This window comes from Macaca mulatta, chromosome 4, assembly GCF_049350105.2.
Source record: "Macaca mulatta isolate MMU2019108-1 chromosome 4, T2T-MMU8v2.0, whole genome shotgun sequence".
In the NCBI taxonomy this organism is placed as follows: Eukaryota; Metazoa; Chordata; class Mammalia; order Primates; family Cercopithecidae; genus Macaca; species Macaca mulatta.
In genome coordinates, this window is record NC_133409.1 from 33967317 (window position 1) to 33981756 (window position 14440).

General features: G+C 37.8%; 1 protein-coding gene and 1 pseudogene across 1 annotated transcript in view; one reads left to right on the forward strand and one right to left on the reverse strand.

Annotated features, from left to right (window-relative positions):
* The window catches only part of LAMA2 (laminin subunit alpha 2), a 611116-nt gene that overhangs the window by 33973 nt on the left and 562703 nt on the right, over nt 1-14440 (forward strand). The window lies entirely within an intron of this gene.
* The window catches only part of LOC106998115 (mesoderm-specific transcript homolog protein pseudogene), a 31294-nt pseudogene continuing 22803 nt past the window's right edge, over nt 5950-14440 (reverse strand).

Genomic DNA, 14440 nt, shown 5'->3' on the forward strand with positions numbered 1-14440 from the left:
ACATATATGTATTTATGTGTGTATATATACCACACACACATATATGTATTTATGTGTGTATGTATACATAGCTGTTACACAAGTCTTTCCATTAACGTGGTGTTATATTTGTCTTTACCAGAACTACTAACTACTGACAACATGAGACTCTTCTTCACCCAAAATCATTCCTATTTAAACATTTACTAGTGTTCAATTCTAATACCATTGAACTGCTCATAAAGGAGAAAGAGGAAGAAAAGAAGAAGGAGGAGGAGGAGTTTTCCTGTTAAGTTTTTAGAGTAAAGGAAATATCCTGCCATTTTGATTATTTTGAGTATCAATTAAATTATCAGTTAATAATTCAAGAAAATATATCCCAGGAAAAAAATTCCCCTATATAATAAACTACAGCTTTTTTTTTTAACATCCTTCTTAATCCCTCATATGAAAAATTTATACTCCCACTCTTAGATATTAGTAAGAGCCCATCATCCCTGCTGGCTTTGCAGCTCATGCAGATGGATTATTTCCCAGCATGTGGATGCTCTATTTGACTCCACTGTAGCCATCCCTTCTCATCAATCATGTTGCAATTATTTTTACCCAATTACATATTCTTTTGGAGAAGAGAATTATTTAACCAGAAATAACATCAACAAGCCTTTTACAGAATATACATGCTTAAGTTTCACACCATATTGTTGAGATATTTTGAGTGTTTAAAAAATAGTATGTGAATATATTTTGGTTGTAAAAAATTCAAACGAAACTTTATACCCATTAGGATGGCTGCCATAATTTTAAAAATGAAAGGTAGAAATTGGTGAGGATGTGAAGGAATTAGAAGCCTTATGCATTGTTGATGGGAATATAAAATGGTGTGACAACCATGGAAAGCAGTATGGAGGGTCCTCAAAACATTACAAATAGAATTACAATAGGATCCAACAATTCCACTTCTGGGAATATGCCCCAAATAATTAAAAGCAGGGTCCTGAAAAGATATTTGTACATCTCTGTCATAATAGCATTATTTACAATGGCCAAAAGGTGGGAACAACCTGGCTGTTGACAGATGAATAGTTAAATAAAATGTTGTACAGGTATACGATGGAATATTATTCCATCTGTAAAGGAGAGGAAATTCTGACACATGCTACCATATAAACGGACATTGAGGACGTTCTGCTAAGTGAAATATACCAGTTACAAAAAGACAAATACTGTTATGATTCTACTTACCTAGAGTCGTCAGATTCATAGAGACAGAAAGTATAATGGTGATTACCAGGGGCTGCAGGGAGAGAGGAATGGGGAGTTATTATTTAATGAGTACCAAATTTCAGTTTTGCAAGATGAAAAGCATTCTGGATGTGAATGGTGTTGATGGTTGCACAACAATGTGAAGGTACTAATACTACTGAACTGTACACTTAAAAATGGTTACAACGATGAATTTTATGTTATGTGTATTTTACCATACTTTAAAATCATTCAAAACCAACATCCTCACTCCCAGTGCTCTATCCAGAGAAAACCAATGCCTTTATTCTTTTGTTATGCGTTTACATAGACACAAATTCTCACATAGCATTATATGGTTTATTCTTTGATTCATTTTGTTTATCACATAAATGTCATCTTAATGCATATCTTGTTCTGCATGTTCAACAGTATCTCAGTCTTGCTATGAGAAATGGAGCAGGGAAACTTCCTGGGCCTAAACTGAATAGGCCATTTTATTCTCTTCTCTACCACATTCTTTGTGGTTCTATCTCCACTGGACTGGGACTCTCCATTGGTCCTTCACCAATGAGCCATTCTGACAGAATATTTCACCAGATCTAGGATTTCTACATAGTACTTCTAACATTTCAGTATTTCTTTGCCTAAAATTTTCTGTTCTATTTGAAAATTGTGTGCCTTTTTTTTTTTTTCTTTTTCCTTTTTGTTACCTACATGGGGAGGTAGAGTGTTGGCCTTCATGGTCATTTTACCACTTCAAGGATCAGAACATATCATATCCCAAATTTATAATCCCCAGAGGTAACTCAGATATGTATAATTCTTTAATAATAATGTGATTTGTTCTCAATATTTAAAGTGAACCCAAGATGAAGAGTTGGAAAGAAAATTTTTAAAACTCTAATGCTTTAGTAGGCTCTCAAACTGGTGACAACTCAAATCTTCTGTTTCTTTTGTCAACATATAAAAATCCAGAATAGCCGGGTGCGGTGGCTCACGCCTGTAATCCCAGCACTTTGGGAGGCCGAGACGGGCGGATCATGAGATCAGGAGATCGAGACCATCCTGGCGAACACGGTGAAACTCCGTCTCTACTAAAAATACAAAAAAAAATTAGCCGGGTGAGGTGGTGGGCACCTGTAGTCCCAGCTACTCGGGACGCTGAAGCAGGAGAATGGCGTGAACCCGGGAGGTGGAGCTTGCAGTGAGCCAAGATTGGGCCACTGCACTCCAGCCTGGGAGACAGAGCCAGACTCCGTCTCAAAAAAAAAAAAAAAAAAAAAATTCCAGAATATTCCGTAGCTAACTATTATTTAATACTAATATTATGTCTTGGTTAATGGAAGACACCATAGACCATATTTTGAATATTTATGCTCCTTTTTCATATTGGTAATCCTCCTTCTGAGATAAATTCAGGAATCTTATTAAGGTATATACTGAATCTTATTAAGGTTGACATCCAGTTTGAATACGTTCATCCTCTAAGGTATGGTTTTGGGTATAAGCCATCGAGCAAGCACAAAATAGCGAAGCTGAGAGCTGCAGGACATAAAGATCTGGTGGATTCTAAAGAACTGAGAATGATAGATGGCTACTGAAATGAAGTGTGAAATGGTATCCATAGCTGATATTTGTCTTTAACTGATAAAATGGCTAAAGCATTTCCCGGTCAACACACCACTCTCCCTCCTCTCTTCTTATTCCTCTAGAACAGTGGCCTTCAACTTCTTTTCTTGATAAGAAATGCACTTAAATTGGATAATATCTCTCTAACACATTCACACATAATAAAAATGACACGAGATGTCTTAAAGAAATACTTAGACATTTTACATTCAGAGGACTCCAATATTTCTATTTTATATTCTTTTTAAAATACTGGTTTTGACCTATTAAACGGACTTCAAGGTTCACTAATAAATAATAATAGCAATTTGAAAACTACTCATCATAATGTTTCACCTTATATATTTGACTTCATTAGAATAATTGAATGTATGTTTATTGTGTAATTCAGGAGTCCCCAACCCCTGGGCCACAGACTGGTACTGGGGATTGGGGACCCACGCATTCCACCAGTCAGTGGCCTGTTAGGAACTGGGCTGCACAGTAGGAAGTGAGTGGTGGGTGAGTGAGTGAAGCTTCATCTGTGTTTACAGCCACTCCCCATCACTGGCATTACCACCTGAGCTCCGCCTCCTGTCAGATCAGCAGTGGCATTAGATTCTCATAGGAGTGCAAACCCTATTGTGAAATGCATCAGTAAGGGATCTAGGTTGCATGCTTCTTATAAGGATCTAATGTCTGATGATCTGTCACTGTTTCTCATTATCCCTAGATGGGACCATCTAGGTGCAGGAAAACAAGCTCAGGGCTCACCCTGATTCCATGTTATGGTGAGTTGTATAATTATTTCATTATATATTGCAATATAATGATAATAGACACAAAGTGCACAATAAATGTAATGCACTTGAATCATCCCAAAACTACCCCCAACCCTGGTCTCTGGAAAAATCTGTCTTCCACAAAACTGGACTCTGGTGCCAAAAAGGCTGGGAACCACTGGTATAATGAATTAGTTCAAATTTACCTGTATAGATAGTAAAAAAACAATATATCTGCAAGCTGGAAACTTTGTTCAAAAACTGTACTTGAAAACCTTCATAAAGGATTTCATTCATTAATTCTTTACTAAAAATTCACGTCTGTGCATGTTAAGGCAAAGAGAATAGAAACCTCTTTTTAAAAATTGCAAAACTCTTATAATGCCTTTCAGAAGATCATCTTTAAGTATGTGCTTCTTAATTGTTTCACTGGAAGTCAAGTTTTCACTTATATTTTTACATGGTGAACTTCCAGGAATGAGATATAAAAACTGTAGGATATGTTAACATAAGACTCCTGAAAGATTCAAAATTCACAACTATCACCAATTTCACCCTTAAAGAGTAGTGTTCCTTCTTCCTGAAGAACTTTTCAAATTCTTACCTGAATTATATTTATTAGTAGTAGTTTGTTTTTTTTCCCAGAAATGTGAAGCCAGTAAAATTAGATCAACATTCTTTCTATTGACTCAAGAATACGGGAAGGTCAATCTAATGGTATGAAATTTGCAGTCTCATCTAGGCCTATAGATTTAAATATTACTTCTATGTTAGTGACTTCGAAATCCTTATTTCCATATTTGACCACTTCTGTGAGTGAACTCCATCTCTAACTTTCTGTCTCCTTTGGATATCCTTACTTGCACATTCCTTCCAGAACTTACAACTTAACATGGCTTAAACTTAACAGCTAAACATTCTCCCTCTGAAGTGTCTCATTCTTTCCACAGTCCTCACCCACCTCCATCAAGTTATTCTCCTCCTGTTTCCAAATTTCTGCTGAGGGTGCCATCAGTCTTGCAGGTATAAACCATTCGATTCCTACTAGATCCCTATCTTTCTTCCCATTATATCAATGAGCAAGGTCTTGATTCTATTTCTTTTTTTGTCACAATTTTTATTAATAGGAAATAAACACTTATTCCAGTTTCAAAATTGTTGTACTTGAAGTTGCTAATTTAAAAAAAAAAGAATTTTAAATAATCACTTAATAATCATGCTTTGACTAAGACAATGAAATGTGGCTTAAAAAAAAGTATTCAGCATCATTTGCTCATAGGTCTTTCAGAATTTGTTCTTAAAGTTTCTGGAACTTTCCTCTCTGTAAAGTACAGGAAATACTGAGCTACATTGGAAAGCCTCTCTGGGACAGGCAATGGGGAGTTAAGCAGTTGTCATAAAGGAATCAATGTACATTCAGCACAGTGACTTGGACTGCACAAGAATCCCTTCCCCTCTAGAGTAGCTCAAGAGAGATACGTTTCTAAGCACAGAGGTATGAGGAGTCTCAGACTGTTATTTGCTGTTCGAATTGGTCTCCCCATCTAGTAACAGTAAATCTCTGACACGGATGCTATTGGCCCTTAATGTTCTGTGATTTTAGGAAATAGTTTGGATTTAGTTTAATTTATTCAGAAATCAAACATGTTTAATTAGGTTCACTACTCTGGCAGAGTAAGGGTATGCTGGTTTAGTATCTTTATAATATATATATATATAATGTGTAGGTAAATCATAGTCTTAAATCATACTTAGAATACTATATTATTTAAACTAATATCTATTTTAACAAAATGTTTATAACTAAAAACAGCTGATGAAACTAAATCCAAAGGTATGACAAAGAGGACTCAGCTCTTTGTTGCTTAAAGAACTTTTCTAAAGCGTGTGCCCATAAAGCCATTCAAGGAGAGGGAAGGAGGTCCCCTTCTCCTTATTCTTACTATAGAATTCCTATTGGGGCTGGGCCAGAAATGAGCACTTCTAAGTATTTCAGAGAAGTCCAAAGTGTTAAAAAAAAGTCTTCCATACAAAAGAACGTCTTTCTGAATCAGTGAATAGTAATGCTCATCAGAATTTCCTAATAACACAAAAACAAAGCCAAGTCCATACATTCGATCAGTTGTCAAAGTAATAGGAGGTGGATTATGTCAACCTTAGTCAGAGCTCCTGCTGGCTTCTTGCTATACACTGTTCACCAGTTTGAGTAAAGTGAACTTTGTGAGAGAATAGTGTTTGATGGCCAGGACCTCTTCTGGGCATTCTTCCTAGGTGGAATACACAACAGATAAGGGAGTAGAGGAGGTAATACAGGGAAGCTACTCATTCCAGCTCAGAAGGAGGTGATGAAGCCCATATATGCATTCAAGGAGCCAATGGCATCATCTAGCTGTGGATAGTGGCTTATGTGGTGGTCATCCAGAATCGACACTGTGGACCACAGCAGAGTTTTCCCGTACAGCTTCAAAAACTCTGGATAGAGATTTACAGGATCCAATGGCCCATAGATAAAATGAATAGGGATAGTTACAGAGGCAAGAGCTCCCACCCAGCGCCTTCTGAACTTCTTCCTCTGATTGATGTACTGTAAGAGACCATCAATGGCTAAGTTCCCGTCATTGTTGGGGATCGCTGCCCACATGTCCCACAGCTCACTCTCAGAGGGCCAAGTATACAGCCCAAAGACTGTGGTGAGACCTCGAGAGAATACAAAGAAGTTCATCAGTTGTGTGAGGATGGGTGATAGCACACCTCTATCTTTGAGTAGCATTTGGAGAAGGAGAGGACGGTGAGTCTCAGGGAAGATACCTCCATTTGACAGAGACTCTATATGGTATGCCGACCAGATCGATTCTGCTTATACCTGAAGAGAAGGTCCTGAGCAACAATTATCTCCACAGTCATGAGACTTGATCCTGAGGTTCTGGAGCCCCAGATGCCGCAAAAGCGCTTCCACAATGCTGACCTGCTCAAATATGGACTAGTGATGTGGTCTCGGTTTGTCACTGAAGCTAACGCCTAAGAAATCAAGGGCAATCACTCGATGAAACCTCAAGTTCAGACCTTCCCAAATATTGTACCAATCGTAGCTGGATGTTGGAAAACGTGTAAAACCACAACTATCTCCTGACTTCCATCCACACCCACAGAGTCTTGGTAGAAGATACGCAGTCCCTTGTAAGTGAAAAACTTGCCTGAAGACTTCCAGGAGTGAAGATCGTGTGAGAGCTGAGGGGGCCGGATGTGCGGGTACGCAGCAAGCAGAAGCACTGCCCACAGCCCCACCCGGACCCACCTGGACCCACCACTCCCTCATCCTGCGGAGGCGATCTCTGCACGCGGGTGCGTTATCCCAAGCTGCCCGCCGCAGCGTTGCAGAGCACAGGGCGCCGCGGCCCTGCAGGGCCGGCCGGCGGCGGGGGCGCAGTCAGCAACCCACATCCAGCACAGGGCGGCGCCGCGCCCGGCAGCTACAGCCACTCTGGCGTGCACGGCGGCACTGCATTTGCTAGGCGCGACTGCTGCAAGGGAAGTGCCCGGGTGTGCTGGTTGCCGCGGCCTCTATTTCTAAACTATTTCTTTTATTTTCCTATTTCTTTTCATTCCTACTGCTTACACCCTCACTGACTATTGCAACCGCCTCTTGAGGGGATTGAAATATTCACAGATATTCCATTTATTCTCCTTTTGGGCATGTAGTAGGATTACATTTGCTCACTCCTGAAATTAGGCATAGACACAGTCAATGAAATGTGAACAGAACTGACATGCGTTACTCTTAGACTGAGTACGAGTTTTACAAGCCAGTGCATAATTCACCATGCTGTAGAGACAGATGATCTTCCAGATGGATGCCTGAGTGTAGTGTAGCTCAGTTCTCCCCACCCTTCACACATGGACCCAAAATGTACACGGAGCAGCAGCAAGAAATACATGTCCTTGCTATCTTTGTTAGTTTAATCCACAGAGACTTCGGAGTCTGCAGTTATACAGCATCCTAGCCTGTCCTGACTGATATGATCCCTTTACTGATTACTCACAGTCTCTTCTCTCTCCGATTATTCTACATCACTATCATATTAATCTTCCTGAAATAGAAGTCTAATTACATAAATTCCTTATGAAAATCTTTCAATATTTCCCTGTTATCTTCACTGACTTTCACATCACAGAGTGCATCTCAACTTCCTTTTAAAACCGGTTTCTCTACATGCACACACACACTTTCTAACGCGTTCGCTTTTCTGTTCCTGTGATTCTAGGATGCTCTCTGCTAGTCCTGTCCGTTTAAGTGCTACCTATTCTTAAGTAACAGTTCAAATGCCAGTATCTCTATGAGGCCTTTTCTGGATCTCTGCAAAAAAACCGGGGGTGGGGGGGTGGGGACAAGAAACACCTTCCTCCCAAAGGAACAAAGAATGGCAATAACTTATAAGTAAGCCAGATTTTAGCAATTGGACCATTTTTGTCTTAAATATAACTAACCTGTCTCTGTAGCTTACAAGGTATTCATAAATTCTTCAAACAAAAGAAATTTATCATAAAGGATACAGGTAAATAGAAGTTCTGTGAAATTGTTTTAAAAATAAGTAAATAAATGAATTCCCAAAGGACTTTGAGTCTTTATTGTAGTTCTCATCACACTTTGCCGTGGCCATTTCTAGCACTTTTCAGGCAGTAAATGGTCTTCTTTCACTTCCACGTTGTTGAAAATTCTTTTGCATAATGCCTAGTAAATATCTTAATGTTGAATATCTGAATGAATGAATGAATGAATGAATGAATGAATGAAATTAAGGTTATATTGTATTTTACAACTACCACTTTTTTCTTCAGAAGTCACAACAAGGCAAATGTTGCCAATAAAATAGTTCTCAAGTTAAAAAACATAAATATCTGAGAAATGAACTGAGAAAAGGAGAAATCGTTACAGGACATGAATGGTACAGGATAATAGTACATATCAAAGGGTGAACTCTGGGTCACAGCTTGTGGGATCAGGCAAGAACATATCTAGTCATAGTCTTTCAAATAATCTTCTTAAAAATTATTTTTTCTGAGATCCACTTTTATTCTTTTCTCTGACTAATTTTATTTGGCTTTTAAGCATTTCTTCGTGACTTCAGTTTTTAAACAATTTAAACAAATAAAAATTACGTTACAGAATTGTTACTTTTAAACTCTTACTTTCCACTTGGACTATTATTGTAAAATCTGTTCTTATTCTTTTAATTTATCTATATTCTTTTGTTTTAAATGTAATAATTGTTCATTATATTTTTCTCCAACTGCTTTAAATGCACCAAACCTTCTTTTCTGTGTAAGAATCAAAGTCCATAAATATTCTTTGTCATTATCCTAACCTTGAATAATAAAAGGAAAAAAAACTCTCATAACTTTTTATTATACAAAATAGTCCTTAAAATATCCCCCTAGTTTTACTGTAAATGTAGTCTTCATGGCAACAGTCAAGAGAACAAGACTTAGTCATTCTTCATCACACATTGCAAGGGGTATGCCTCTTCTGTTGTGAGGCCTGCAGCAATATTCTCACAAGTGGAGCTCTGGGTCATTGACTGCACTTTTGCTAATGAGAAATCTTCAGTAAGAGTGACCAGGCCTTATGCAAATATCTCCAGTAGTTTCTTCCACTAGTGATGCCTTAGAGCCTCAGAATCCATCACTCAACAAGTGTTTACTGAAAACTTATTGATACTCAGATCTTAAACTGTTACTAAACAGAATACCAGATATGGGATAGAATTCCTGCCTGAAGGGTTTATACTACAGACAAGACTTACATATATTACAGAGAAGCGTAACAGAGCAAGTGATTAAGTTCTAAATTTCACTGTACACCCTAAAAAAAAGGAGAAATTGATATGGAACATGAACGGTATAGGAAAACGGTCCTTAGGGAGGCCAGACATGAGAGGGTGAGCTCCAGGTGATCACTTCTAGGATCAGGCAAGAACATATCTAGTCCTGGAGTTAAGATTTCTATTTTTTCTAGATTTATAGAGGTACAATTGACAAGCAAAAATTGTATATATTCTAGATATGCATGATGATTTAATATACATATCCATTGTGAAATGATTACCACAACCAAATTAATTAATATGTGTATCACCTCATATACTTATCACTCTGTGTATGCGTGTTTGTTTATGCATGGAGGACATTTAAGATATATGTTTGGAAAATTTCAAGTAAACAATACAATATTATTAACTATAGTCACTATTCTGTACATTAGTTCCCTAGAACTTATTCATCTTATAACTGAAAGTGTGTACCCTTTGACCCAAACCTCTCATTTACCCCAATTCCTGGTAACTGCCATTCATTCCACCATTGTACTCTCTGCTTCTATGAGTTCAACTTTTTTAGGTTCCACATGTAAGTTAGATCATACTGTATTTGTTTTTCTGTGTGAGGCTTATTTCACCTAGCACAATGCCCTCCAAGCTCATCCATGTCATTGCAAATAGCAGGATTTCCTTCTCTTTTATGGCTGAATAATATTCCTCTATCTCCCTTTCTCCCTCCCTCTCTCTCTCTGTGTGTGTGTGTGTCTGTGTGTCTGTGTATGTGTGTATACCATATTTACTTTATCCATTCATTCACTGATGGATACTTAGGCCATTTATTTATCTTGACTGTTGTTAATGATGCTGCTATGAACATGTGGATGCAGATATCTCCTTGAGATACTGATATCACCTTTTTTTTTTTTTTTTTTTTTTTGAGACGGAGTCTCGCTCTGTCGCCCAGGCTGGAGTGCAGTGGCCGGGTCTCAGCTCACTGCAAGCTCCGCCTCCCGGGTTCATGCCATTCTCCTGCCTCAGCCTCCGGAGTAGCTGGGACTACAGGCGCCCGCCACCTCGCCCGGCTAGTTTTTTGTATTTTTAGTAGAGACGGGGTTTCACCATGTTAGCCAGGATGGTCTCGATCTCCTGACCTTGTGATCCGCCCGTCTCGGCCTCCCAAAGTGCTGGGATTACAGGCTTGAGCCACCGCGCCCGGCCGATATCACCTTTTAAAATATATAGCTAGAAATGGGATTGCTGGGTCATATTGTAGTACTATTTTTATTTTTTGAAGAATCTCTGTGCTCTATGGTGTTTTCCATAGTGCCTATGCCTATTTACATTCCCACCAAAAGTATAGAAGGGTTTCTTTTTCTTGGTTTCCTCTCCAACATGTGTTATCTTTTATCTTTTATGTAGTAGCCATCCTAATAGGTATGAGGTGATATCTCACTGTGGTTTTGATTTGTATTTCCCTGGTGATTAATGATGTTGAACACTTTTTAATATACCTGTTGGCCGTTTGTATGTCTCTTTTTGGAAACATGTCTATTTTTTAGGTATGTTTAGGTTCTTTGTCCATTTTAAAATAGGCTTATTTTGTGTTTTATTGCTATTGAGTTGTATGAATTCTGTATATATTTTGAATATTAACTCCTGATCATAGATATAGTTTGCCAATATATTATTGCATACCACAACTTGCTTATTTATTTTGTTGATTGTATCCTTTGCTGCAGAAGTTTTTAGTTAGATGCAGTTACACTTCTTTGTTTTTGCTTTTGTTGCCTGTGCTTTGGGTGTCATACCCCAAAAATCATCACCAAGACCTATGGCAAGGAGCTTTTTCTTTATATTTATTTTAGAAGCTTTATGGTTTCAGATCATACATTTCAGTCTTGAACCCATTTTCAGTTATTTTTGTACATGGAATAAGATAAACATCCAAAATCATTCTTTTCCATGTGGATATCTAGTTTCCCCAATACAGTTTATTGAAAAGACTATTTGTTCCCCATTGTGTAGTTTTCATGGCCTAGTCAAAGATTAGTTGGCCATATATTTGTGGGTTTACTTCGGGTTATTCCATTTCTTTGGTCTATATGTCTGTTTTTATAGCACTACTACACTGTTTTGATTATCATGGCTTTGTATATAGTTTGAAATCATGACCCATTATGCTTCTGGCTTTGTCCTTCTTTCTTAGGATTGCGTTGGATATTTTGGGTCATTTGTGATTTCATTTGAATTTTAATTATTAAAATTCTTATTCTATTTTTAGAACTGTTTTTTCCACATTTTCTTTTCTTTCTTTCTTTTTTTTTTTTTGAGGTGGAATTTCCCTCTTTTCACTCAAGTTGGAGTGCAATGGTGCAATCTCACCTCACTGCAACCTCTGCCTCCTGGGTTCAAGTGATTCTCCTGCCTCAGCCTGCTAAGTAGCTGAGATTACAGGTGCACACCACCATGTCCAGCTATTTTTTTTTTTTTTTTTTTGTATTTCTTAGTAGAGATGGGGTTTCACTATGTTGGCCAGGTTGGTCTCAAACTCCTGACCTCAAGTCATCCACTCACCTCAGCCTCCAAAGTGCTGGGCTTACAGGCATAAGCCACTACACCCGGCCATTTTTTCTACATTTTCTAAAAAAATGCCATTGAAATTTTGAGTGACTGCATTGACTCTGTAGATCATTATGGGTAATGCAGACATTTTAACAATATTAGTTCTTCCAATTAATGAACACAGAAAATCTTTCCATTTTTTTGTGTCTTCTTCCATTTCTTTCTTCAATGTCTTATAGTTTTCAGTGTACAGATCTTTCACCTCCTTGGTTAAATTTATTTGTAAGTAAGTATTTCATTATTTTTGATGCTATTGCTTTGGTTTCTTATTATTATTATAATTTGAGTTCTAGGGTATATGTGCACAACGTGCAGGTTTGTTACATAGGTATACATGTGCCATGTTGGTTTCCTGCACCCATCAACTCATCATTTACATTAGGTATTTCTCCTAACGCTATCCCTACCCCAGCCCTGCACCCCCCAACAGACCCCAGTGTGTGATGTTCCCCTCCCTGTGTCCATGTGTTCTCATTGTTCAACTCCCACTTATGAGTGAGAACATACATTGTTTGGTTTTCTGTCCTTGTGATATTTTGCTGAGAATAATGGTTTCCAGCTTCATCCATGTTCCTGCAAAGGACATGAACTCATCTTTTTTATGGCTGCATAGTATTCCATGGTGTATATGTGCCACATTTTTTTTATTGATTTTTTTCCTGTCTATTATTGATGGACATTTGGGTTGGTTCCAAGTCTTTGCTATTGTGAATAGTGCCACAGTAAACATACATGTACGTGTGTCTTTATAGTAGCATGATTTATAATCCTTTGGATACTTAATTCTTTTTTGGATAATTTGTTGTTAGTATAGATGCACAACTGATTTTCATGTGTTGATTTCATATCCTGCAACTTTATTGAATTTATTTGTTAGTTTCTAATATCACTTTAGATGGAGTTTAGGGTTTCCTACATATAAGATCATGTCATCTACAAACAGAGACAATTTACCTTCTTCCTTTCCAATTCAGATGAATGTTATTTCTTTTTCTTGCTTAATTGCTCTGGCTAGGACTTATAGTACTACGTTGATTGGGAGTGGTAAGAGTGGGCACCTGATAAGGTTAGGCTTTATGTCCCCACCCAAATCTCATCTTCAATTGTAACCTGCATCATCCCCATAATCCCCACATATCAAAGGAAACCAGGTGAAGGTAACTGAATCATGGAGGGCAGTTTCCCTGATGCTGTTCTTGTGATAGTGAGTTCTCGTGAGCTCTGATAGTTTTGTAAGGGGCTCTTCCCCCTTCTCTTGGCACTTCTTCTTGCCACCTTGTGAAGAAGGTGCCTTGCTTCCCCTTGGCCTTCTGCCACAGTTGTAAGCTTCCTGAGGTCTCCCCAGCCATGCTGAACTGTGATTCAGTTAAACCTTTTTCCTTTATAAATCACATACTTTCTTGCAGTTCTTTATAGCAGTGTGAAAACAGACTAATACAACACCCTTATCTTATTCCTAATCACAGAAAAGCTTTCAACTTTTCACTATTCAGTATGATATCAGCTGTAGACTTGTCATACATGTCCTTTATTATGTTTAGATACATTCTTTCTATACCTAATTTGTTGGGAGCTTTTATCATGACAGGATGTTGGGAGCTTTTATCATGACAGGATGTTTTCTGCATCTGAGATGATAATATGATTTTTATCCATTATTCTGTGAAGATGATATACAGTAGTCCCCGTTTATGCATGGGGAATACATTCCGGGACTCCCAGAGGATGTCTGAAACTGCAGATTGTACTGAAACCTACTTATAGTATGCTTTTTATTCTACGTATATACCTATGAAAAAGTTTAATTTATGTTAGGCACAGCAAGAGATTAACAACAATAGAGCAATTATAACAATATACTATAATAAGAGTTATGTGAATGTTGTCTCTCTCACTTCCTCTCAAAGTATCCTATTGTATTAGACTCATCTTTCTTCTGATGATGATGTGTGTGATAAAACGTCACCATGATGAGATGAAGTATGGTGAACAACACAGGCATTTATGTAGGCATTAATCTACATAAAATTAGGTTACTATTGACTTTCTGATTATACATCAGAAGGAAGACCATTTGCTTTGAGTGACCCTTGATTATTGAGCTATGAGAATGTTGACGGTTGGATGCCAAGTGCGTATGATGTCAATGTCCAACAGGTCGGTTGTGATACAGTTTGGATACCCTGGAAAAAGGAATGGTTCATCTCCTGGGTGGGAGGAAACAGGACAGTGTAAGATTTCATCCTGCTACTTAAAATGCACAATTCAAAACTTATGAATTGTTTTTCTGAAATTTTCCATTTAATATTTTCAGACCATGACTGAGTGCAGGTAACTGAAACCATGGAAAGTGAAACCAAGCATAAGTGAGAATTCTGTATCACATTT